This window comes from Macrotis lagotis, chromosome X, assembly GCF_037893015.1.
Source record: "Macrotis lagotis isolate mMagLag1 chromosome X, bilby.v1.9.chrom.fasta, whole genome shotgun sequence".
NCBI lineage: Eukaryota > Metazoa > Chordata > Mammalia > Peramelemorphia > Peramelidae > Macrotis > Macrotis lagotis.
The window spans coordinates 292,536,978-292,562,129 of NC_133666.1; the positions used below are offsets into that span (position 1 = coordinate 292,536,978).

Genomic DNA, 25,152 nt, shown 5'->3' on the forward strand with positions numbered 1-25,152 from the left:
ATAGTGCCATCATTCATTCTCATTTAATTCTTCAACAACTTTGTGAGTTATTATTATTATTATTATTATTATTATTATTATTATTATCATCATTTTATAATCAGGAAAAGTAAATCTGAGAGAAGAGAAAAGACTCCTTCAAGGACAAACAATCTCTAGCAGAAGTTTTAAAACTAGGTCTTCATGACTCTTGTGTTCAGCATTTATCCACATAAACCATGCATATTCAAATAATGTCATCTAAGAATTTCTGTCTTCACACTTTGACCAAGATACATGTGTCAGCCAATGGCTTAGTATGTTCTTCAATCACAAATAAGAAATGGTTCTTCCTTTGGGCAGAGATCATCATTTTTTACCTCTTAACTAGAGGCTCAGCCTAACCTAGACCCATCTGAAATCACATGAGTTATACAATTTTAAAGCTCAGAGGTTCCCTCTTTGTTCTTGGTTTTCTATATAGCACTCAGGGGTGACTACCATGTCTTTCAATTTTTCAAAACTCATGACCCATCTTGTGTATCCCATCATGGTCTGGTCTAACCCTGTTGCCAGCTCCATCCACCTCCTCATATTCTCAGACCCATGAGCTGTTTGACCCCAGGCCAGTGACCAACCAAGTCTTATCTTGCAGTTTTGCAAAATCATACATACTTTGAACATGTGGTAATAATAAAGATAATTTCCACCCACACTAACTGTAGAATCCTTTCATCACTGCATCTCACTCAGATCAGTGATATGACAAGGTGAACACTAGGCAAGATCGTGAAGTAGACAAAATTTAATCTTTGGCACCCTCTCTGCCCTCCTGATGCTTGGTATACTTATGCTTCTTCCTGAATATCAAGGACTGAATATCCCAGTTCAATGCCCTGTCCAGACATGCTCAATGGCAGATGTCCATTACCTTCTCTCTCCCTAGTCAGAACTTGTAGATTCTGTGTTCCATTCTACTCACTTCTGTATTCTAGCTCATCCAATATCATCATGCGAAAGTATTTGTGACTGAAAGTGGTTTAACATTTTGCTTCTCCCAGGTTGCACACCATTTTAACACAGACCCTTGTGGAAACACTATGTCTTAACTCAAAGGAATGTGGAACCTGAGTGTTTTAGCACAATGAGGCAGCTCCACCATCATAATAAATAGCAATTGTTTCTGCTGTTCAGGAACACCAATCCTGAGACTCATGCAGGAAGGCAGTATCTTGTTAAGAAAGAGAAACTAAAGCCCTGGATAAGAAGGAGATTATGAAAGATGATGTGATTTCTAATCATTTCAAATGGATTGAGGTTACAGGAAAGTCTCAGAGAGGCTTTTTAATTCCTGTCTGGCTATCTGCTGGTAGTTGTGGTTGCTGTCCCTGGGTGATCCCCAAGGCACTGTGGTTACATTCAATCATGGAGATATGAAAAAACCAGATATCCTACCTTAATAAACTATTTTTTAAAATGTAAAAAAATATTTATTTTGACAATTACATGTGGTGTTAATGACACTTTCTTCAAATATACTAGGGAAATAGGCCATATAAAAGGTTTTAAAAAGTTGTCACTGAATACCTGCATGATCTTAGGTTGGCTACATGCCATCTCTGAGTCTCAGTTTGCTCATCTGTAGAATGAGAATGCTGATTTGATGGTCTCTAAGATCCCTTGTAGTTTCAAATCTGTGATCTTAGGATCCTGTAAAAATATCTAAGTACTCATTATTTATTTACAGCACATTCTCTAAATATGGGTCTGTTGCTTTTCCTCCACCTACTGGGAACCTTATCCATTTTCATTGATTCTAATATTTAGCTAAGTACAGATATGTTAATAATACAAGTTTTTTCACTACTTAGAAATTAAAAGTATCCTCAAATGAGTATCTCTTACACTCTTCCTCTCTGTAGGTCCCCCAGTTCCAAGCCTTTCTGTCTCCTCTCTTTCTGGTCCTAATAGTGGCCTGTTTTTAAATCTCTAGAGGCTGAGGGAGAAATTTGTGTGCTCCTGCAGTTCCTAGTTCTATCATTAAGAACTGCTTCCTTTACCAGAGGGGCCCTCCCAATAAGCTTTTGAAAAAAGCTTTGTATAATGCAAGTCAAAAACCAGGTTTTAAATAAGTAAACAGTTTTCTTTACCAGAAATTGTTTCTAAATGAAATCTCTCTTCAAAGATTTAGTAGATAGCAGTGTAAGCCATTTACCTCTAGTATCAAATACAACTCCCTTGGCTTGATATTTAAAAATTTTCATGAAGATATATTGATCAAGATTGAACTCCCCTGGAGTTTTGAGTTATATTAAAGATAAAACATTTAAAATTCAGAGGGGTATGACTTGATCCCCACAAAGAGACCAGAAACCATAAAGGGTCTTGAATGAATAAATGAAAAATCATTTATTAACTATCTACTCTGAGCCAGGGTGCAGTTAAGTGTCCAAAATATAGAGGGCCAGGCCTGGAGTTGGGAAGATTCATCTTCCTGAGTTCAAATTTGGCTTTGGACACTTAGTAGCTGCATGATCCTGGTCAAGTCACTTAACTCTGTTTACCTTAATTTCCTTATCTATAAGAATGAGCTGGAGAAAAAAATGGCAAACCACTCTATTATCTTTGCCAAGAAAACCCTAAAAGGAGTCTTGAGGAGTTGAACATGACTGAAACAACTCAACAGCAACATTATCCACTGAGATTATTAAGATAAAAATAAGACAATCCTTGGCTTCAAGAAGCTTACATTCCATGTAGCCTGTACATCCAGATTAGAATCATAGATGATATTAAATATATTCCCTTAGGGACCTGGCTAGGCCCCAGTCCACCCCATAGTCTAACAGAGATTATCTAGCTTTCTATGTCTCTCAGATTCATGCACTTTTGCCACTTCCTTTGGGACACATTTTCATACCTTATATTTTTACCATGGAGACTTTGATTGTTTACGCAGGCTTCAAGACTTGGCTGGAAGGTTTTGCAAGTTAAATAGGATTTGGTTTTATTTAAGGATTTTTTTTAAACCTTTTCTGTCTCCAGTTTATTCTCAATAAATTTGCTTAAAGGCTTGAACCAGGGGAGGGGAGGGCATCTTGAACATCAAAACTACAATAAGTTCAGATGTCTTAAGGACTGCATGGATCTACAATAGTTTTCCCCAGGCTCTAAGGTTATACTTAATCCAACAATTATTTCTCTAAAGCTCTTTTCTGATTCTCTGATTATACTTTTAAATGGGGGCTAGCTGAAATTAGTTTAGTATGACTGTAGAAGACATCAATCACTGCCTAATGACAGAGTACGACCTCATTCCCCTTACTTCATAAATTTCACTGAGATTTCTCAATCCTCAATGCTTTTGGGCCAGCCCTTCAAATCTGGCTTGCGCCAGGCCAGGTCCTTCCCAGGCTGGCTCTTCAGTAAGTTTAATTGCCCTTCCTGCCTCCACCCAGAGCCTGAACCAGAAGCTACCCTCTGCTGCTTACTAAGGAAGCAAGGTCCTTCCTATCCATTCTTCATGCATTTCTCTTGATTTCAAGCTGGATTGTATTGTAGGCAACTTCCCAATGTCCCCAAATGTAGATAGATCAACTCTTTTTTTTTTTTTTAGGTTTTTGCAAGGCAAACGGGTTAAGTGGCTTGCCCAAGGCCACAGAGCTAGGTAATTATTAAGTGTCTGACACCAGATTTGAACCCAGGTACTCCTGACTCCAGGACCAGTGCTTTATCTACTGTGCCACCTAGCCACACATAATTCATTTATTATTTAGAAAATCACTGAAATTGAATTAGAAGGGTCTCTAGAGAACATCCATCCATTCATTCATCCACCCATTAAGTAAGCCTCTATTGTCATATATCAGAGATTGTGCTAGGCACATGGGTCAGAAAAAAATAGGAAAAAACCCCCAAAACCAGCCCCAAGGTAATCCTTGTCTTCAAAATTAATCCTATTTTCTGACCCTCTTTTTTTTCTTAACAGAGGAAGAAACACAAGCATAAAAAAAATTAAATAAGTTCTATTATTATTGGAAATCAATTCTTCCTAGAACATATCCAGTGCTATTTTCTCCTATTGCATTCTGGATATTTATTTTAAAGTGAACAAAGTGATTTTCCTAAAGTGTAGCTTCTCACTCTGTAATCTCTCTCCTTATTGGTTTACATTACCTCTTGAATTAAACATAAATACCTCTCACATTTAAGACTTTGCAGTTTGCTCCCTTTCTACCTTTCTAGTCCTCTTCCCATTTGAAGACTGAAATCTTGGCACTCTGTCTTCCCCACCTCTCCCTCCCTCTGCCTCTTAGAATCCCTTGTTTCCTTTAAGACTTAGCTCAGGATCACCTTATACCTGAGGCTTTTCCTGAGATTTGCAGCCCTGGCCTGTGGTGTAGCCCGAAACTACCTTATATTATTATTATTCATATGTGTGCACGTGTGTGCACACACACACACACACACACACACAAACACCCTTACAATGCCTATACATTGTCTTGTTTCAAATGTAAGCTGCTTGAAGGCAACAGTGTTGCATCCTCAGTACCTGCCACAGAGGAAATACTTACTGCGTGCACAAGGCAGAGAGATTATTTACAGAGACTTCATAGAAGTTGACAGTTTGTCTATTGATTCTCCAAGAAAGATATATACAAGAAAAGCTTTTTCCCCCTTCCCACACAGATCTAAGACCTGGGCAGGGGAGAAATAGCAAAAGATGGAGAAGAGGGCAAAAATAAACAAACCTATAAATAAAAAGAAATCAGAGAATAGAAAAGAAATGGGTTAAAAGGAAGAATATAAAGTAAAGTAGAAAGATGCATATTAGAGAGTCCCAGAGGTCTATTTGAAATGCTGCTTCTATTCTCATCCATCTCACCTAATCCTCGAACTTTTGCATTAAGCTTTTTTTTTTCCTTTAGGTTTTTGCAAGGCAATGGGGTTAAGTGGCTTGCCCAATGCCACACAGCTACACAATTATTAAGTGTCTGAGACAGGATTTGAACTCAGGTACTCCAGACTCCAGGGCTGGAGCTTTATCCACTGCGCCAACTAGCCTCCCCATCCTCGAACTTTTGAACCAACATGCTGTTTCTCATTTCAACTGGAACTCATCTCTCCCCCCAAGGATACCATATGCATTGCAATATAACCCATTGTTCATCTGTCTTTCTTCTAAGTGCTGCTCTCTTAGGTTTGCTCTTGCTTCCTACTGCTATTGCTATTCCAACATCCCATTCTTTAGCCACCTTTCCTGTTTTAAATCCTCGATGTTCTTATTTGCCAAGTCTGTTAGTCTTCACCACCACTATCATTCTTGAGGACTTCCTGTCTATTCTACCTCTTTAGTATCTCTTGTATGTGTCCCCTCTTCTTGGATTCTCACTGCTGTATCACCTCCAAGTATAAGCCCTCATTAAACTGCAGTAGTCTTAACAGGTTCACATTACCCCCTTTTCCAATATATCCTTCATGTTGTGGCCAAATTGATCTTCCTTATGCATAAATCATGTTGCTGTCCTGCTTAGAATTCTCCACTGGCTTCCTCTTCTACCAAAAAAGTGAAATTCAGAACCCTTTTGGTTGGTATTTCCTTCCTTCTAAAAGTTGTCAACAATTTATCTTTCAAAACTTATCTTGTATTATTCCCATCCATGCACTCCATTCAAACTGGAGTATTTCATCTTTCAGATCTACTAAGGTTTTCTAGCATTTTTTTCAGTGTCTACCCTATGCCTCTAATTCCCTCTCCCTTTTTTTTTAGGGTTTTTTTTTGCAAGGCAAATGCGGTCAAGTGGCTTGCCCAAGGCCACACCGCTAGGTAATTATTACATGTCTGAGACCAGATTTGAACCCAGGTCCTCCCAACTCCAAGGCTTTATTCACTACGCCACCTAGCCGCCCCTCCCTCTCCCCTTTTTAACTGTTGGATTCTGTACTTTTTTTTATTAAAGATTTTGAGTTTTACAATTTTTCTCCCAATCTTACTTCCCTCCCCCCACCACAGAAAGCAATCTGTCAGTCTTTATTTTGTTTCCATGTTGTACATTGATCCAAATTGAGTGTGATGAGAGAGAAATCACATCCTTAAGGAAGAAACAAAAAGTATAAGAGATAACAAGATTAGACAATAAGATATCTGTTTTTTTTTTTTTCTAAATTAAAGGAAATAGTCCTTGAACTTTGCTCAAACTCCATGGCTCTTTATCTGGATACAGATGGTATTCTCCATTGCAGACAGCCCCAAATTGTCCCTGGTTGTTGCACTGATGGAATGAACAAGTCCATCGAGGTTGATCATCGCCCGCATGTTGCTGTTAGGGTACAGTGTTTTTCTGGTTCTGCTCATCTCACTCAGCATCAATTCATGCAAATCCCTCCAGTCTTCCCTGAATTCCCATCCCTCCTGGTTTCTAATAGAACAATAGTGTTACATGACTTAACTGTGGAATTCTGTCACATTCAAATGCCATATCCTCCATGAAGATTTATTCTTCATTTACCCAAAAACAAATGTTCTCCTTGGACCCTACACAGTGCTTTGTCTTGAGTTTCTAGAATTTATTTAAATAATGTTGTACAATATAATTATTTGTGCTTTGTCCCATCCCCATTTAAATCTGTAATCTCCATAGAGTAGGGGCATATCTTTTCTAAACCTTATATGTCTCCTTGAGCCTGGCATGATGGCCTGAATCTAACAGGCGCTTAATAAATGTTTATTGAGATTTCAGTTTTTTATATTGCTATTGTTCTGTAGATTACTCAAATTCATTTTAAAATAACTTTCTAATACAACTCCCTCAACTGATTCCATATATTTCTACTAAATCCTTAGTTTCTCTAGATATTTACAACCAACTTTCATACCTCTTTCTTCATTCTTGCTGCCTTCTTCTCCTCCCGTTTCCCCCATGAAATAGCCAAAGTTTTATGTTCTGGGATTCTATTTTAGACATTTCTATAGCTCAGTCTCTTTCTCTTCTAAGATATATTTGATTTGTTGATAATGAAAAGTCCAAAGCCTTAGAGCTGTGTTTTAACAACTTGTAGAGAGCAATGGTTGGGGTGGGGGTCAGGGTGAGGGGAGACTTCTGTCTTAACTAGAGGGCTTCATTTGTACTAAGGGCAGACATGAAGAATAAATCTCAGTGCACATCAAAAGAAATGGTGGGGTGGGGTGGGGGTGAGAGTGGAAGGAAGATGAAGATGGCTCCATTAGAGACTAGTGCTAGAGAAGAAACATTGCTTAGTAGAGAGAGTGCTGTATTGGAATTATTAATTTATTTCTCTGTTACTTAACTTTTATGACTTTGGACAGGTCACTTAACTGTTTGGGGCTTCAGATTCCTTATCTTTGAAATAAGAGCATTGGACCTTATTGTCTCACTGGTTCCTTTAAGTTCTAATCCATTCATATCCAACATCTGATACTTAATCCCTGTTGATTTTTTTTTAAGATTTTTTTGCAAGGCAAATGGGGTTAAGTGGCTAGCCCAAGGCCGGCCAAACAGCTAGGTAATTATTAAGTGTCTGAGGCCGGATTTGAACCCAGGTAACTCCTGACTCCAGGGCTGGTGCTTTATCTGCTGTGCCACCTAGCCACCCCATATCCCTGTGTGATCTTGAAAAAGTCATTTGACTACTCTAGGTCTTAGTGTCCTAACTTTTAAATGAGGCTGGAGGTCTAGAATCAGTAAGTATTCTTTGTCTGAGACCAATGAATTTATTTTTTTAAAAAAGTGATAATTATATTTTAATAAAGTTAGCTTCCTTTGTAATTGTTTTATTTTTTGAATCAAAAAAATTATTCAGGACACATCCCTAGGTTTCACCAAACTGTCAAAGGGGTCCAGGACACAAAAAAAATGTTTTCAAACCTCTGTACTAGATGACTGTTGTGGGTCCCTTCAGCACACAAATCTGTGAACCATTTATTATTCTTTCTGCCATATAGTTTTCTGCCTTGTAAATGCAAAATGACATCTCTCTCTCTAGGGTATAGTAAGGCAAACTCTAGCATTGTTAGTTGTCACTCAAGTCCCAGTAAAGAGAATGGAGAAAGAATTCACATTTTCTAGGGATCTCCTTGGTCCCGAGCCCAGTTTCCTAGGAACACAATTGGTAATAGGTATGCCAAACAGTGTACCTTGGAATCTCTTCCTCTGAGGATGAAAGAGCAAAGGTTAAACAGAGTAGTCAGTGTGCCACTTGAAGGACTCTTTAGGTAACTAAAACAAAATCACATTTAATTACCTGTTAATTCAATTCAAGAAACATATATCAAAATACCGATAATTGTACAAAGTACTGTACTAGATATTACCAAAGAATTTTTTTTAAATGAAAAAGCACCTGCATTTAGGCAGTTAGATTTGAGGAGACCTGGTTTCATATCCCACTTTAGACACCTTAATAATCCTATAATGCCCACTCAATCATTCTGGGCCTCAAGTTTCTCATTTGTAAATTGAGGGAGTTGAACTTGATAGTTTTAAGGGTCCCTTCCGGCTTTAAACTGTGATCGTAACTATAGTGGAAAGTGTAATATAGGAGCAAAAGAGAGATCAGCCCAAGTGTGCTAGTGGATTGTGGAAAGAGAGAGAGAGACAGAGTCAGAATCAGAGAAAGATAGAGGCAGAGAGAGAGAGATATAAATACAAGGAAGCAGAGAGATAGAGACAGAAAGATGGAGATTGAGAGAGACAACGACAGAGACACATACAGAAATGGAGACAGAGACAGAGAGAAACCGATATAAACCACACACAGAGAGAGCATGAGACCACACACACACACACAAACACAGAATGAGAGAGAAAGAGAGTGTGTGTGAGAGACAGTGTGTGTGTGTGGGGGGGGGGGGGGGAGGCTGAACTGAGCCTGGAATAAATATAAGGATTCTCAAAAATGGAGATAAGGAGTCAGAATACATAGTTTTTAGGTCTGGCTTTGTAATCTGGATGACCATAAATCCCTTAACTTCTCTGGGTCTCACTTCCCCATCTGTAAAATGATGATATTGGACCAGATCTCTCAGCTTCCTACTAGCTCTAAATTTACAATCCTATTGCTTGCATTCCTGGCATGGCAACAACCTACAGAAATGTATTGAGGTGGGAGCCAGCTTACAGTATTGGAGAAACAATTAGTAGCCAGGTTAGTCTGGCACATTGGGACTATGAAGGGTCCCATTTTGAAGCAAGACTGAAAGGAAGCTGGCACAACATTTACTTAGGAATAGAAAACTAAAAACGAGGGGCATTCCATTTAATTTCCTTAGTTTTCAAAGGTATAAAATATAGTTTTTCTTTATGCTTACTGTATAACATTAACACCATTTTCTACTTTCTTTTAAATTGGGATAATTCACCATACAACAAGAGGCTAAAAGAAACACAAACTTCTAAGAACTTGTTACTACCTTAATAGTGTGGTGTCTAAGCCCTGGTCTGCCCTGCTACTTTCATTTCCTACCAGCCCCTGCCCTTTGGGGGGGGGGGGTTCTAGCTTCTACTGAGCATTTAGCTAGGGAGGGATGTACTCAGAGGTACTTTGCTGGTATGACCAAATACTAAATGCCCTCAAGTAGTTTTGTGGAGAGAAAAACTCTGTAAGGGGACAGGGGAGAACAGAAGGAATTATGGCCGGGGAAAACAGAACAGGATTGCAGCAGAATGAGGCACTGGGAGAAGTAGATCAGGATATTGGCTTGGAAGAAGGAAACTTCAGTGTTTAAGATCTTAGAGGTGGAAGTTTTGGTTGGTGGTGGGATCCAAGTTTTCCTCTACACTCCTTCGTTCTGCCACCTGTGATTTTTCCAGTGACTAAATAAACTTCCTAAATTTCTCTATCAGTCTTTTGAAGCTTTTCCCATCTTGAACTCTTCTTATCTTACACACACACACACACTCTCCCTCCACATATTTACTCTATGACCAAGTCATACTGACCTGTTACTCTTCATCCACAATGGTCCATCTCCCCACTCTGCTTTTGTATTGATTTCTCATCACTAGATCTCTTTTTATTTAACCTTTTATTCTTGGAAGCTCTGGTTTCCTTAAAAACTTAGTTCAAATACTACCTTTACATGATGATTTTCTTGATCCTACCTAGCTGATAGTGACTTCCCTTCCCAAAACTACCTCATATTCTTTTTGTAAATATTCTGGAAAGATTTCTATATGTGTATATAGGCATTCCCATTTCTGGAACCGTTTTATTCTGGTCTTTGTATCTTTAGTGCTTAATATAGTATCTAGCATATAGATCAGTACTTGATGATTGAGGTGTGACTACCTCTGTGGTTTGTGGAAGTCAATTGGAGTCAAAATCAAGGGAAGTGGGTAGGCTAATAAAGTTTTTGACCGTGTCATGATCCTGCTCAAACTCCAAATATTCCCTATTACTTCAAGGGTCAATAGGTGTTTAAAATTTTTTAAAAACTAACTCCAAAATATTTGTCCTGGTGCTTTATTATACATTATATTCTTTTATGGACTCTCTATTCTGACCAAACTGACTTTTTTGCTATCTCTCATTCATGTTTTTTATCATCCACTCTAGTGCCTTTACAAAGATTTTCTATTCGCCTAGAAGGCAGTCCTTCCTTGCTGCTACCTCTTAGACTCCCCAATTTCTTTCACAGCTCCAATCAAATAATTCTCTGAAGCATATAGGTGATAAAGTGGATAGAGCTCTGAACCTGAAGTCAAGAGTTGTTATTTTGGCTTGATAGTTCAGTCTTGTCTGACTCTTCGTGACTCTGTGAACACCAATAGTGTTCATGAGGTTTTCTTGGCAAAGATATTGGTAGTATGACAATTTCTTCTCCAACAGATTAAAGCAAACAAAAGTTAAGTGATCTGCTCCAGAGTCACACAGTTAACCTGTGTCAGATATAGGACCCTTGGGATTTGAGCTGGAAGAGATCTTAATGATCAAGTTTAACCCCATTACTTGATAGAAAGGGAAACTGAAGTTAAGAGAGTTGTCCCCAGGTTGCTCTGCTAACATGGAACAGAGCCAGGGATTAAAAACTCAGATCTTCTGATGTTATACCCAAAAGAAGGGATTCTCTAGAGTGCTTGGCTTGGCTGGGTGGACCAGAAGGGGGATCTCTTTATAAAGTCCTGTTTGGGGTTCCAGGATTAAGCTGCTGTGGTCTTTCAGGTCTGTCATTTGAATTTCCTTCCCCTTCTGTGCTTTTGAAATGTTCATAATTCTAGAAAATCAGACAGTGGGGTACTATAGAACTGCTGGAAACTCTCTCTAGCCTCTTTAAAAGGAGTGATTCTAATAAGAGTCAAGGCATTACATTTCTCTGACCAGGGGCAGAAATGAGCACAGGACTGAAAGAGACATGAGACAGAGTAAAGTTGAAGTAAGCTGACACCTTTCCTTAAGGGATACATCTTGTCCTTCAGTCCTGCCCAGCCTACACTCCAAGATAGTGGGGGAAAAATGAACTGTGTGGAAAGGAATGGATTATTGTGAGAAAACTACTGTATTTGTGCCTTTATTTCTGCAGTCTGAGGGACCTCTTATATTTAGAAGAAGCTTCAAATTTTCCAGGTCAACTTCAATTAGCTAAATACAGGCACTTTTATTCCTTGTACTTCTACATGTATAAAAATGAAGAAAGCTTTTCTCTCCCCTTCATTCAGATATGATTCATAGTTTCTTCCATTCACAGGGGCTATTTCTTGAAGTTAGCATCTTTTCTTATCTGTCACCTCCATCTATTAGTGAGTATAAATGGGTTTTCCTTGTATGAATACTACCTAAAAAATAGTTTCAATGATTCCCTGTTGAATATAAAATCAAGTCAACTCTTGAGGCAGAGTGATGTAAGGGACAAAATGCAGACCTGATAGGGTGAGATCTAATCAACCTTATTTGTGATTATTCCTCTTTTTTTCCTTTAATTTTCATTTGAGGCAATGGGATTAAGTGACTTGCCCAAGGTCACACAGCTAGGCAATAATTATTGAGAATCTGAGGCTGGATTTGAACTCAGGTTGTGATTATTCCTCAAACACTAAACCTGTCTTTTCCTTCAGGGTCAACCTCAGGATCGAGGCCCTTTGTGATGATTTTAAAATGTTTGAGTCATATATAGTTTCTGGGTAATATACTCATTTTATTAATAAGGTATCACATTGTTAATAAAAGTATGGTCAGTTGGCTATCCCTCTTAGGCCAAAGACACATCATGGAGGCAGATTCAGAGCTTATGTATCTATATCTATAACTATATATATTTTGGAAGAGGAATGGCAAACAGCTCTGATTGGTTAACACAATAGGAGGCAAGCTATATTAAAATGAAGGGTTGTGAGTGACACTCTAGATCAGAGAAACTAATTCTAAACTTAGACCACCTCCAGTCCTGAATTATCTAGACAAAAAGGATCTGTCTCCACCCAGGCTTGAAGGAATGGAATTCACCTGAGATTAGAGGTTGGTTGAATTGGGTCAGAGAGAAGTTTAGCTCAACTTTCTTAGACTGAGATCTTGAAAATAGAAAAGAAATGGGGAAGTCAAATTTCCCCAAATCATTAGTTATTAACAATTAAGTCTCTCATCTTGTCCCTACCTTTGCTTCTGTAGTTTCCAGCTTTCCCCCCACCCCCACCCCAAACCCTCAATACCAATCTGTCTTAACCTTCAAGGCCCAGGTCAAAACTCAACTTGTCTATGTAGTATTTTATGTAGCACTTATAATTTGTCCCCCATATTGGATCTTTCCTTACTTCCCTGAATTATTCAGCCATTTTTTCCAGTGAATCAGCCTCATCTGTGAGTTCTTTGAGTATTTATATAGACATTCATTGTCCCTACTCCCCTTTAAATGCCCGGCACAGTCCCAGAGCCAAAGTCTTACTAGAAACTTGACCAGATTGTGAAAAATCAACAATTAGTGAGTAAACTCTATCAGAGGCTGATGTACAGGGACCTGAAAAACCTGCTGCATCTGGTTCTGCAACCTCTGAGAAACAATCAGGGGAGCTTTAGCAAATAAAGTCTTGGTGATATTGGGTTAAGGAAGAAGGGACGGGGGTTTGTCCTTTAATGAATATATTGGCAGAGGCATCAAACAGCTCCAGCTGATTCTCTTCACCCAGAAAGGTGCTAAGCCTAATTATAATTACTCTGTGTAGGTAACTCCATAATAGTGATAATAACAACTCCTACTTCTCATAGGCATTATCTTTTATCTTTTCCATGGAGTTAGTGTCTACAATCTTTGATGTCAGTGAAATCAAACTGCTTTGAGAAAAACTTCTTAACTTGGGGTCTGTGATAGTTTTCAAAAATATTTTAATGCTTTGATTTCAGTTTATTTGGTTTCCTTTGAAATTCTATGTATTTTATTTTGTACATTTAAAACTTTATGATCCAAAAAAGGTCAGGAACCCCTGTCTTAGCATGTGAGACTCTTCACTTATGTCTCTTTTCTTTATTTTCCCCATATATACCAGTTTTGAGACATCTGACCACATTCCCACTTCTTCAACTCCAAGTTCTAAATGGAGACAGCCACCTATTTGACATTTGTAATAGGCAATAGCCAAAGCTACCACCTTGAACAGATCCATGATGATTTATCTACTGGATGAGGTTCTAAAAGACTCTAAGTCTCTTAGTATTAACTTTCCAATATGTATGGAGAAGCAGGCCATCATGGAAGTCTTTTACAGACTGCCCTGGGATATATAAGCTCAAAGAACTTTTCTCTAGGAAATTCAAGTCTCACAAGGAATGAATTTCCAATGGCCTCTGGAGGGCAGTATTTAATAATTTTCCATGGCAGTATTCTCATGGAAAAGGTAAGTCTTGATTGATTTAGAAATATAAATGATTGAATGTCTTGAGCGTCTCTTTCAAACATTATCATCATCATCATCATCATAGTCACTTAAAAATTATATGTTGGTATGGGAGAGCAGTTAAGGAATGAACACCTTGGATAATTTTCTAAATCTACCACTTAATTTTTGTCCACTTTTTTTTTTCAAGAAGATCATAACATCAGGGAGGTGATGCCATGATAAGTATATGAACTGGATTTGAGTGAGGGTGACTGTGCTAAGTCACCAGCCCCACTTTCTCCTCCAGAACTATCTGGGTCCAGTGGTCAGATATGAATCAAGACAACTGAAGATGGCCCTGGATGCAAGGCAGTCAGGGTTAAGTGACTTGCGCAAGATCACACAGCTAGTGTCAAGTGTTTCAGGCTGGATTCAAACTCCTGACAACAAGGCCAGTGCTCTATACACTGTACCACCTAGCCACTCCTTTTAACTTTATTCAGTATTGGATATTTTGTGGCTGCCGCTAATAAGAAAAAAAAAAAAACAACAGGTTTAAAATGTCTTCTTTTTTTTCTACCCTTACATATTTTGGTAATTATTGCTGATGAATAATTATCGTTGCTTATTCTATTAGTTTTATCTGAATCTTCATGAACCATTTTAGATTTTCTTGCCAACGATATTAGAATGGATTATTTCCTTCTCAGCTCATTTTACAGGTGAAGAACTGCAGCAAAGAGGGGCTAAGTGACTATTTCAGGATCACACAGTAAGCATCTGAGGCTGGATTTGAACTTGGGAACATGAATCTTCATGATTCTATGTCTGATGTTCTAACCACTTAGTTATATCACATAGAATACCAGGGTTGTAAAGAATAGAAAATAGAAATTCTATTTGGAAATTTGGAATTTTGCTTCCTTCAACTTTTCTCCACCAGTTGCTGGAAGATGTCTAAGTCAAATGACCCTACATTCAACTCAATGCAACAAATGTTTATTTTTCTTCAACATCAAGTTATGCATTTGAGTTACAAACTCAATTCCACTTCATTCAATTTAACAACAATTTCTTAAGCTTTTACTCAAGGTAAGATGCTGCTAGACTTGGAGTAGAATGGAACTCCTTAAGGGAAGGGACAATGGGTTTCTTCTTTATATCCTCTAAGTGTCTATGGTCTTGCTTTCAAGGAGCCTCTAACCAGCTAATAGGAGGTGGAGGCAGGGATCAGGGAAGGGGAAAAGAGATGTATAGTTAATAGGTAAAAATATGGATTTGCAATTTAGTCAAAACATTTCATTCTTTCACTTGCTCAGGTGCTTGTAATATCTCAACATTTAATTTGACCAATGTGGGGACCCAAACAATCCCCCCTTCCTTTCCTTCCTGTTCCACAAAGATGTTAGGGTTCAGTTGTTTTCACTTGTTCTGATTTTTTGAAACCTCTTTTGGGGTTTCCTTTGTGAAGATACTGGAATAAATTGCCTTTTTCTTCTCCAGCTCGTTTGACAAATGGAGAAATTGTGGCAAATAAGGTTAAGTGACTTGTCCGGGGTTACCCAGTTAGTAAGTGTCTCAGGTTAGATTTGACCTGGGGAGGATGAGTCCTCCTGAATCCAGGTCTAGTACTCTGTCCATCGTGTCACTTTGCTACCCATCAGCCAAGTACAGATTTACAATGAACAGGTGTGATAATATCTCTTTGTCTCCCCCAAAATAGTAATTCCTTCAGTAGTTCCCTATTACCTGCATAATTAAATCCCAGAATTTAGCTCTTTCCCACCACAATATATTCTAAATTATCCTTCTAATCTTATTTCCTTCTGTTTCCTTTCTTGTGCTTCCCTTGAAGGTCTAGACAAACCTGTCAACTTACTCTTTAAAGTATATCCTATATTTTCCCACCTCTGGACCTTGACTCGTGACCTCACCTATTGTTCTAAATATGGAATTCTCTGACCCCCCAACCCCACCCCTCTCATCCCTGACTCAACACACACATAATTCTTTCTGTGGAAATCCTGGTCATTTTTCAAAGTCAAGTTTCAGGTTCAGTGAAACCTTCCTAGATTTTTCCCCTAACTCCAAAATGCTTTTCCCCTTTCTCAGAACTCACCTAGCACTTTTTAGTCTGAATGCACTTAGAATATACTAATTTATATTGGCTTATTTGAATACAATGTTATGTCTTATTAGATCATTATAACAGCTTACTTTCTATTTCTCTTTGTATCTTTCCCTCTGCTCTCTCCCTTTCCCTTATCTCCCCCTCCCCAAGTGTTTCATATATTATTAAATATTTGTTGAATTGAATTGGAATCCATGAAATGCTAAACTTCTATGGGTCAGAGGTTCCTCGTATTTAAAATGAGAAGAAAGAACTAGATGAATTTTGTCTCTCCTAAACTCCAAGGCTAAAACCCATAGATTGAGAGGATTTACTCAGGTTGACCCAGGACCCCATCCTGCCCATTCCTTTAGAACAGTGTTTCTAGGGGGAAGTACATGTCAAAGTTACCTTCATTAGGTGTTATTCAGTCACACTTACCTATACCACCGTCAATGAGTGGAACTTCTTCAGCTCCATTACCTGATGGACTTGGTTATGACAGGACTACTGAATTCATTAAGATCTCTGGATTGTGGTCTCTGAATACATTCTGTCCCAAAGATGCCAAAGTTTAAATTGCACCAAGACCTTTGGGATCCCCTGTAGAATGGAAGATTACAGAACTATAATAAATGATGAAGATGATGAATGCAAGGCTTTACACATCTCAGCATGACCCTATTCTAGGTTTTTCTGCATTTTCAGGAAATGAGGCTGGCAGCTTGTCTCTACCCTTCCTCCACTAGAGTCAGTAATTAGTATTATCTTGTATTATCAATTTCTGACTTCCCCAGTTTTACCATAAGACTTTGGAGAAGTTAAAATAAGACCTCCTCAAGGTAAGTCTGGAAACTCTTCTGTAGGTGGTGGTGTGGGAAGCCCCAGCATCTCCTGAATTGTTTGTTAATTGCATATAAACAGGAAAAGTCATATCTTCAGAACTGCCTTCTTTCCCTAAGATCTCCCTCCCCCCCATGGGAGAGTTGCTGTGTTTACAGGGTTGGAGCTTGCTAATCCATCACCATGGTTCTTCTTGAAGACAACAGATCCCAGAGTTCTGAACGCACAGTAGGATGGATTGTTTCCTTCAGTGGCCATCCATTATTTTAGTCTGAGAAATCAAAGGGGGCGGGGAGGCATTTCCCCCTTAAGTTCCCGGTCTGCCTGCAGAAGGAAAATATGGTTAAGGAAAGAAAATTGATTTCAGGAGGTCATTGGTGATGTTACAGAGTAAAAATATAATAAGTCTTTGATTTCATGCTGAGGCCAGAAGCAAGAGTATTTAAAATAAAGTCCAGAGCTTAGTCTCTTGGTCTAGGAGGGGGAGACCCTGAGGCATTGGTAAAGAGCCTCTACTTAAAAGTGTTCATAGCAAAGGGTATGGTTATCTTGGAAACTCTAGGAACTTGGTTATCTTGAAGGTTTTGGGGGGAGGGGACAAAAACAAATCTGAAGACTTGAATTAATAAACTTTAATAATGCAATCCTGGTTTTCGTTTTATTAAACAAACTAAATTCAGTAAACTAAAGAAGTAAATAATCAATCTCACTGTTGGAAATGGAAGTTACTTGCATTACTGCTGTGTTTCCAAGCTTTAAAAAGTCTGTTATAAACAGAACACAATTTTTATAATTTTTCTTACTTTTAGAAATAGCTTTCATTTCAGAACATTATCTTCCTTACTCCAAATACAATATGTTATCCACCATAACTTTCTGCTTCCCCCAAACTTGAGAAGATTTACCAAAAAAAAAGACAATCCTTCCTTAAAGGAACTTTCTTTTTGGTGGATGGGGATCTGTAATCTAAATCCATAAAACGTGAGAAAAAGAACTCACAATTTCCTTTTTTTTTTTTTTTTTTTAAGGTTTTTGCAAGGCAAATGGGGTTAAGTGGCTTGCCCAAGGCCACACAGCTAGGTAATTAGTAAGTGTCTGAGACTGGATATGAACCCAGGTACTCCTGACTCCAGGGCTTTATCCACTGTACCACCTAGCCACTCCCCCCACCTTTTTTTTTTAATTCTTAAAGGTTTTTTCCTTTTAAAAACATTTGTATTGATATCTTTTGTTTTTACCTCAGTTTCATTTCTAAATATAGTCATCCGCTCCAGATAGTAGTTTCTAAGGGAAACCATGTGATACAGTGGATAAAGAGGTGACCTTGGACTCAGGAAGATCTCAATTTTCTTATCTGTAAAAATGATAAGATTGGATTAGATAGTCTCTAAAAGCCCTTCTAGCTCTGATGTATGATTCCGTGATGTCTTTGACTTCTGACCTTTCTGATATTGAAAGTCTGAAGAAAATCAGATTTATTTACAGCTACAGAACTAGTCCCAATCCCATTCTAGTGTGCTGATCCTGATAATTCTATAAGTTGGTTTGAAGTTTGGGCCACAGACTAATTTGGATTTAGTTTGTTTGGGGAAGCTAGGCTTGCCTGGGAATATTCATGTGTCTGGGCCAAGATTTCAGCCTCCTGGGTAGTAAAATAGGATCTCTTTGGGTTGGGTAATTATCCTCAAAATATGTAAAATAGTTAATGTTAGACTTTATATTATTTAAAACAATTATATCAAATTCAAATAGAAATTAGGGTCACTAAGCATACATGAGCATTGTTGTGGATTGACATACTGATATAGAAAACCACATATTAACATTATCTATTATTGGCAGCCAGGTAACACAGTGGTTAGGGCACTGGGCTGAGAATCAGGAAAACTTAGCTTCCTGAGCCTGAAATACTTAATAAGCTGTGTGACCCTGGAGATATATATACACACACACATATATGTATATATATTAATATATGTTTATATATGTGTGTATATATATATACACTATATACACACACACATTATATATATATACATACACACATATATATGTATATATATTAATATATGTTTATATGTGTGTGTATATATATACATACACACATATATATGTATATATATTAATATATGTTTATATATGTGTGTATATATATATACACACACATTATATATACATACACACATATATATGTATATATATTAATATATGTTTATATATGTGTGTATATATATATACACACACACACATTATATATATATACATACACACATATATATGTATATATATTAATATATGTTTATATATGTGTGTATATATATATACACACACACACACACATTATATATATATATATATATATATATATATATATATATATATATATATATATATAAATAAAATATCTCTGTTTAAAACTGTTTAAAACATGATCCCTGTTAATAATTGACATGAATGAGGACTGGTGGTAGAGAAAAATTTCATCTGCAGTAAGGAAAAATGGAACCTGGTTTCTCTAACAGTGAGTATAATAATAACTTTAATAGAAGACAATTAGCACAAGAGTTGTTTCCTTTTTTAATACTGTTTCCAAGCTTTTGCAGTTCCTTTGATAAATTTGAAAATACATTGTAGTCTCTCCATCCATTCTGTCTCCCAGTGGGAACTTGAAGCATCTGCAAACTCTTCTCCATTACTCAGATATTTGAGACTGGATGTGGCCATTGTTGTCTGGGCTTGCTCTTTTTTCCAATAAAAAATATACCCTTCCTGTAGTGTAATGATCCAGGCTTCTGGATCGGGTCCAACTAATGCTTAATACAGTTAACTGCCTCTCACACATCTTTGTTATTATAGAAAGAACACTGAAATGGGAATGAGTAGACCTAGATACTTGTTCCTGTGCTTCATTGACTAGTCATGTTGACCTCGGATTAACCACTTTCCCTGGTATCTGTTATATGAAAAATAGAGGTGATGAAAACAACTGCCCAATCTAATTTAAAAGATGGTTGTGAATATCAAATTATGTTGTAATAAAAAAAAAGTATAAAGTCACTATGAATGGAAGGCAGTATAAGAACAGTAATATTAATATTTTTAGTCTGGGATCATTGTTATCACTAATACACTGGTCTTCCAGCCCTGTTTGTCCAAAAGGTGTTTTAGATTTTTTCCCCTCGTTACACTAACAACAATAACTTCTTGATCCCGTTGGTTCCTGGTCAGGGTTTTCTATAATATGGTTCATTGGTTTATAATGAGGAAGAGTTTTGATGTAAGGTTAGAAAATGGAGTCAGTCAAAGTGATAGATACAATTTAACAGTAATTACCTAGGAAGGGAAATGGGGGTCAAAATTGTTGAATTTAATGGTGCAAAGAACGATCATGGGAAGAGAAGAAATGTGAAACTAGATGGGAAAGGTTGAGTAGAGAAGGAGACACTAAAGTTAGCTGGAGAGAAAGTGATTAAATGCCTGACTCCTGAGTATCAGAACACTCGCAGGCAAAGCATAAATGGCTCCAATTCATCTGCTGGGGTCAGATGTTATCTCTGCCAGGGCCAATCCCTTTCACCACCAGCATCTGTGGGAGATCCTTGCTGGGAATTTCAGCAAAGAAATGAAATCATTTTCACTCTTATGAATCTAACTCAGTTCAGATCTGGGTTACTCATTTTTAATATAAAATTAAATTAAGAAAATGAAATGAATTAAATTGCCAGTGGGAGAAAAATCCAGATTATTTTGTCATTCAAGGCTCTGTATAATCTCCTGCTTGTATAACTCAAATTTCCCCCTCTTTTAAAAGTGGTATAGGGTAAAAAGCAGTGAAAAGAACACCAACTCTGCAGGCAAAGGACCCGGGCTCAAATCCCATTGTGATGTTGTCTACCTGTCTACCTTAGGTTGTTCATTTACCTTTTTCATCCATAAAATAGGAGGATTATTCTCAATGACCTCTCAATGGCCTCCGAGGTTCCTTCCATAGGATCTAGGATTCTATGATTGGATGAGGAAGCCTGATGTTATTATTCTCATTTTATAGATAAGGAGATTGAAGCCCAGGAAGGTTAAACATCTTGTTTGGGGTTTAGACTTATTTATACTACAAACTCCATGGGCACAGAGTCTATATGTTCTTCTTTATATCGCCATAGGCACCTAGCAAGTACCTTGTATACAATTAACATAAATAACTATTTATTGATAAATTCATTATTTTAGCTCATGCTAGAGGACCTCAGTGGATGTCCCCTTCCTATCTTCCCATTTACTTAGCTCTTGGCTGCTTAGAAGGCCAATGGAAGCCTAAAATTTGCCATTGTCTTAGAGATTCTATAGGCTTGACATGAACCACAAGGGAAATCATATGTAAAGGGGTTCAAAGAATTGGGCTTAGTGCAATATGAAGGGAAAAGAAGCCAAATGTCCATCTTCTCTTATTCAATCTTTTTATTTTTTGAGGGATAACGGTATCATAGCCCTGGGAGAATGGGAAAGCAGAAGCTGGGGAGGGGAGTGCTTGGTAGGCAGGTTGCAACTCCAGAAAGCAATAACCTGTTTCAGCCTGGGACTTAGGAGCCTCATAAATGGAATTTCAACAATTTTTAAAGAGCCCTATGAGAGGGGCCCTTTGGAATTGCTCACAGAAGTTTCTTTGTATTTTTTGACAAAATGCCACATCGAGTTCCAGTTCCTCTGTTGTTTGGGAGCAAAGTGCCCTAGTGGGTTGAAAGGCCCCTCTTTTTGCTTCTTTCTAAAAAAATCCACATTGCTGAAAATTTCCAGACTCTCTTAGAAAAATGACTTTCTTCCCTTCTTTTCATTTAAATATGATCTGTGGGTTCTTCTTGTCTCAAAACCAAAACACCTGGAGCACAAAAGTGAGATACCAATATGCTAATCATTTGGGGAAAGTTAGATTTATTGATTTTCTCTTCCCTCCCAAATTTTGACAACGAATGTGAACTAGAGGAGCTATGGAAGGAAGGAAGGAAGGAAGAAAAGAAAGAAAAAAGATAGTCTTATCTATGGAATAGTATCTTGTGATTAACACTGACAATCAGAATCACAGAATTTTCCAGTTGGAAATCACTCAGTGGTCTCATCTAGTCCAAGTGAGGCCTGAAAAAGAATCCCCACTAGGGGTGGCTAGGTGGTGCAGTGGATAGAGCACTGACCCTGGAGCCAGGAGGACCTGAGGTCAAATGCAGCGTCAGACACTTAATAATTACTTGGCTGTGTGGCCTTAGGCAAGCCACTTACCCCATTGCCTTGCAAAAACCAATAAAAAAAAAAGAATCTCCACTATTTTTCACTCAGCCAGAAGTCATTCTGCCTTTGGAGGGGGGGACCCCACCACCTCCAGAGGCAGCCTAATCTATGTCTGGAATAGCACTAATTTTTAGGAAATTCCGGGTTTTTCCCTTCTGCCTACAAACCTGGATCTGTTTCTATCCAACTTCAAGTCATTGTTCCTTTTGAACAAGAAAAGAACAAGTCTAACCTCCTTCTATATGACAGCCCTTCAAAAACTGTGAGGAAGCTTTTATGTATTTTATGTCTTTTTCTTTTCCAGTCTAACTATCCCCAGTTCCCTCAATGGATTCTCAAATAACAGGGATTCAAGTTCCTTCACTATTGTGACCCACTCCCCCTTTTCCAGATACCCTCCACATCAGTGTTATTTCTTAACTTTAATCTTTGGAACTGGGTACCAAGTTCAGCTTCCTATTATTTCTTTCCAGTTATTAACATGATGAAAAGTACTACAGGTTTAATGTGTGAACATGAGTTAGTTTTTTGAGCTTTGCTACATCTATGATCCCATCCTCTGTCCAGGTCTAGCTGGGGGTCTCTTCTTGGAACCAGGATAAAAGCTTTCAAACATCTGAAGGGTTCGGGAGTCTTTGACTCCATGGGATAAATAAACTTCAAGCCAAGAAATGAAATTATTCTTTATAAACACTGGATTTTGGTCTGTCATGAAAAATGACTAAGGTATGCTTCCAGAGCTTTGAGGAGACAGAATGATATAAGATTCCCCTCTTCATCTTTGAGCAATCTTTTCAAGATCAACAATGGAAAACACTTAACTGTGTTTGCTAAAGGCCCCGGCCAAATGATTTGTCCCACTCTTCCGTTTTTTTTTTTTTGTTTTTTTTTTTCCTTTCTGGAGTGTACTTCAAGAAATAGCCTTTAGGGAGTGGGTTTTTTTTTCCCCTAGCTAGCCCAGGAGTTCCAGTTTTGTTTTTGGATATTTTAGACTCATACTTAACATAAGGGTTTCAAGTCAAGTACAGGCAGGCTGCCAGCTATTTCCTATTAAGAACCGTTGGTTACAAAATGAGTCCCTGATAATCAAAATCACACTTGTAACTCAAATACTTTCAGCACCTGCTTTCAGCTCTAAAGTCAAAGTCACAGAAACAGAGGGTTCCCTATCCATTCTTGGGATATTTTTCTCTACAGTCAAAATGATATTTCTTTGGGGAAAGAAACAACTTTAAATTTTTAATACTAAAGAAATGGTGATTGCTTGAGGTTCATATTAATGGTGTGATATCTGTGAGGTAGGTAGAGCAAGTGCTGCTTTTGCTATTTCCTAAGTGAGGAAACTAAGTTCAAGAATAGTGAAATGACTTGCCCAGGGTCACCCTGTTAGTGACATACCTGGGAGCCCAGACTTCTGATCTTAAGCCTTCTATATCATGCTGTCTCCTTAAAACGGATAATACTAGAAAATAATCACTTTTTATGTGCATGATATTGCAAGGTAAAACTGAAAGGAAAAGGCTTGTCATAAAAATATTCATGAAAAATGAGCAAAAGGTAACATTACAATCTTCCAGACCGATAAGTCTGCTTAGGGGTGACAGGTGTTGGAGAGGCAATGTCTGGTATGCACATGTGCATCTGATTTATTTATATCAATTGTTTATATCAGACCCAGCCAAAGTCTACGCAGTCAGAATAGCTTTCAAAGAATCCTAGCATGGGGAGGTGGCTGGAGACCCCCCCCTTATTAAATCAAGTGGAATTTTTTTTATATGAAATGATCTATAGCCTTTGAGATCCAAATTCTATGTAGGTGTGTAACTCACAGACATACAACATAACTGCAGAGTCCAGATTTGTCTCATTGAAAAAGTTAGCCTGATTTTTCTCTTGTCTTTGTTTCATCCTGCTTATGTGTTCAGATAGAAAATACCTAGTCACTGAAGCCTGTCCCTCTTGAGGATGCAAGGTCTTGTCTGAATGCTTTCTCTGGTAGTACCCTGAGGTTGAGACCAGGAATGTCTTCTTTATTTTTCCCCAATACTGGTAAAAACTGGTTACTGGGGGGTAGATGGGGGTCTTTTTCAAAGTTTTCCAGAAAAGTCTTGGCTAAAGGATTTGTCTTCTACATAAGATAGCATCAAGAATGGGAAGAAGATATAATTTTTCCATTGATCAGAAAAGAAAACAGGCAAGAGAACTTACCCAGGATTTGAAGGTTCAGTAACTCCCTTTCAGGACACTCACATGTATTTTTCCCACAAGTTGCCATTTTTGGTCTGATGAAGTTAGATCTCCCTCACATATTATCTTCATTTTGGCCTGGGAGTCCAAAAAAAAGCATAGTAAAAGAAAAGTTTAAAAAGAAATGAGTTCTTTTACAATTCATTCTTATAGATCCTAGAGAGACAAGAGTCCTAAGTCTGTCAACCATAGCTCTTTGGTCTCCAAAGCCCAAATGAATAGCTATCAATGTGTAAATCGGGCTCCATGGGGACTGCCTTTCAGTTGTTAGCAATAAGTCTAATCAGATTGATTAGAAGAAACTCATTAAATTATTCAGGGGCTCCCCTGATCATCCTACTTATGGATCTAGAAATCTCTTTCAGCTTTACAAGACTTACAGTCTTCTGATTGATCCCCATCTCCTGCCTTGATTAATCTGAGGCTTTCTTCTTCGCACTCACTGATGCTTTCTCTCATCTCTCCATTCCTAGTCTTCTCTTCCTTTGTAAATACTTCTCACACCATGCACCCTTAACCATCATCCTATATGCTTTCTCTCAGTTCAACACTAAGTCACAAGTTGGCATTGGCATTTATGGTGTCAGCATAACTTCTCTTTACAGTAAAAATAGATCATAAATTCATATTCGTTGTGGGAGGTGTTGATGATGGATTAGGCCAGCTAGTTGGTGCAGTAGATAGAGTGCTGGACCTGGAGTCAGGAAAACACATCTTCCTGAATTCAAATGCTTCCTAGTTGGGTGACTGTGGACAGGCCACTTAACCCTGTTTGCCTCAGTTTCCTCATCTTTTAAGTGGACTGGAAAAGGAAATGACAAACCACTTCACTATCTTTACCAAGAAAACACCAAATAGGGTCATAAAGAG

The 25,152-nt window shown here is 38.0% G+C and overlaps 1 protein-coding gene and 1 long non-coding RNA gene across 7 annotated transcripts in view; one reads left to right on the forward strand and one right to left on the reverse strand.

The window, feature by feature from the left end:
* PDZD2 (PDZ domain containing 2) overlaps window positions 1-25,152 on the forward strand; it is a 511,304-nt gene that overhangs the window by 169,126 nt on the left and 317,026 nt on the right. The window lies entirely within an intron of this gene.
* Window positions 14,819-16,975, reverse strand: LOC141502959 (uncharacterized). The gene is made up of 3 exons (XR_012472729.1): window positions 16,719-16,975; window positions 16,357-16,518; window positions 14,819-15,012 (listed from the first exon to the last, which is right to left on the reverse strand). It is a non-coding gene; the product is annotated as an uncharacterized LOC141502959 (long non-coding RNA).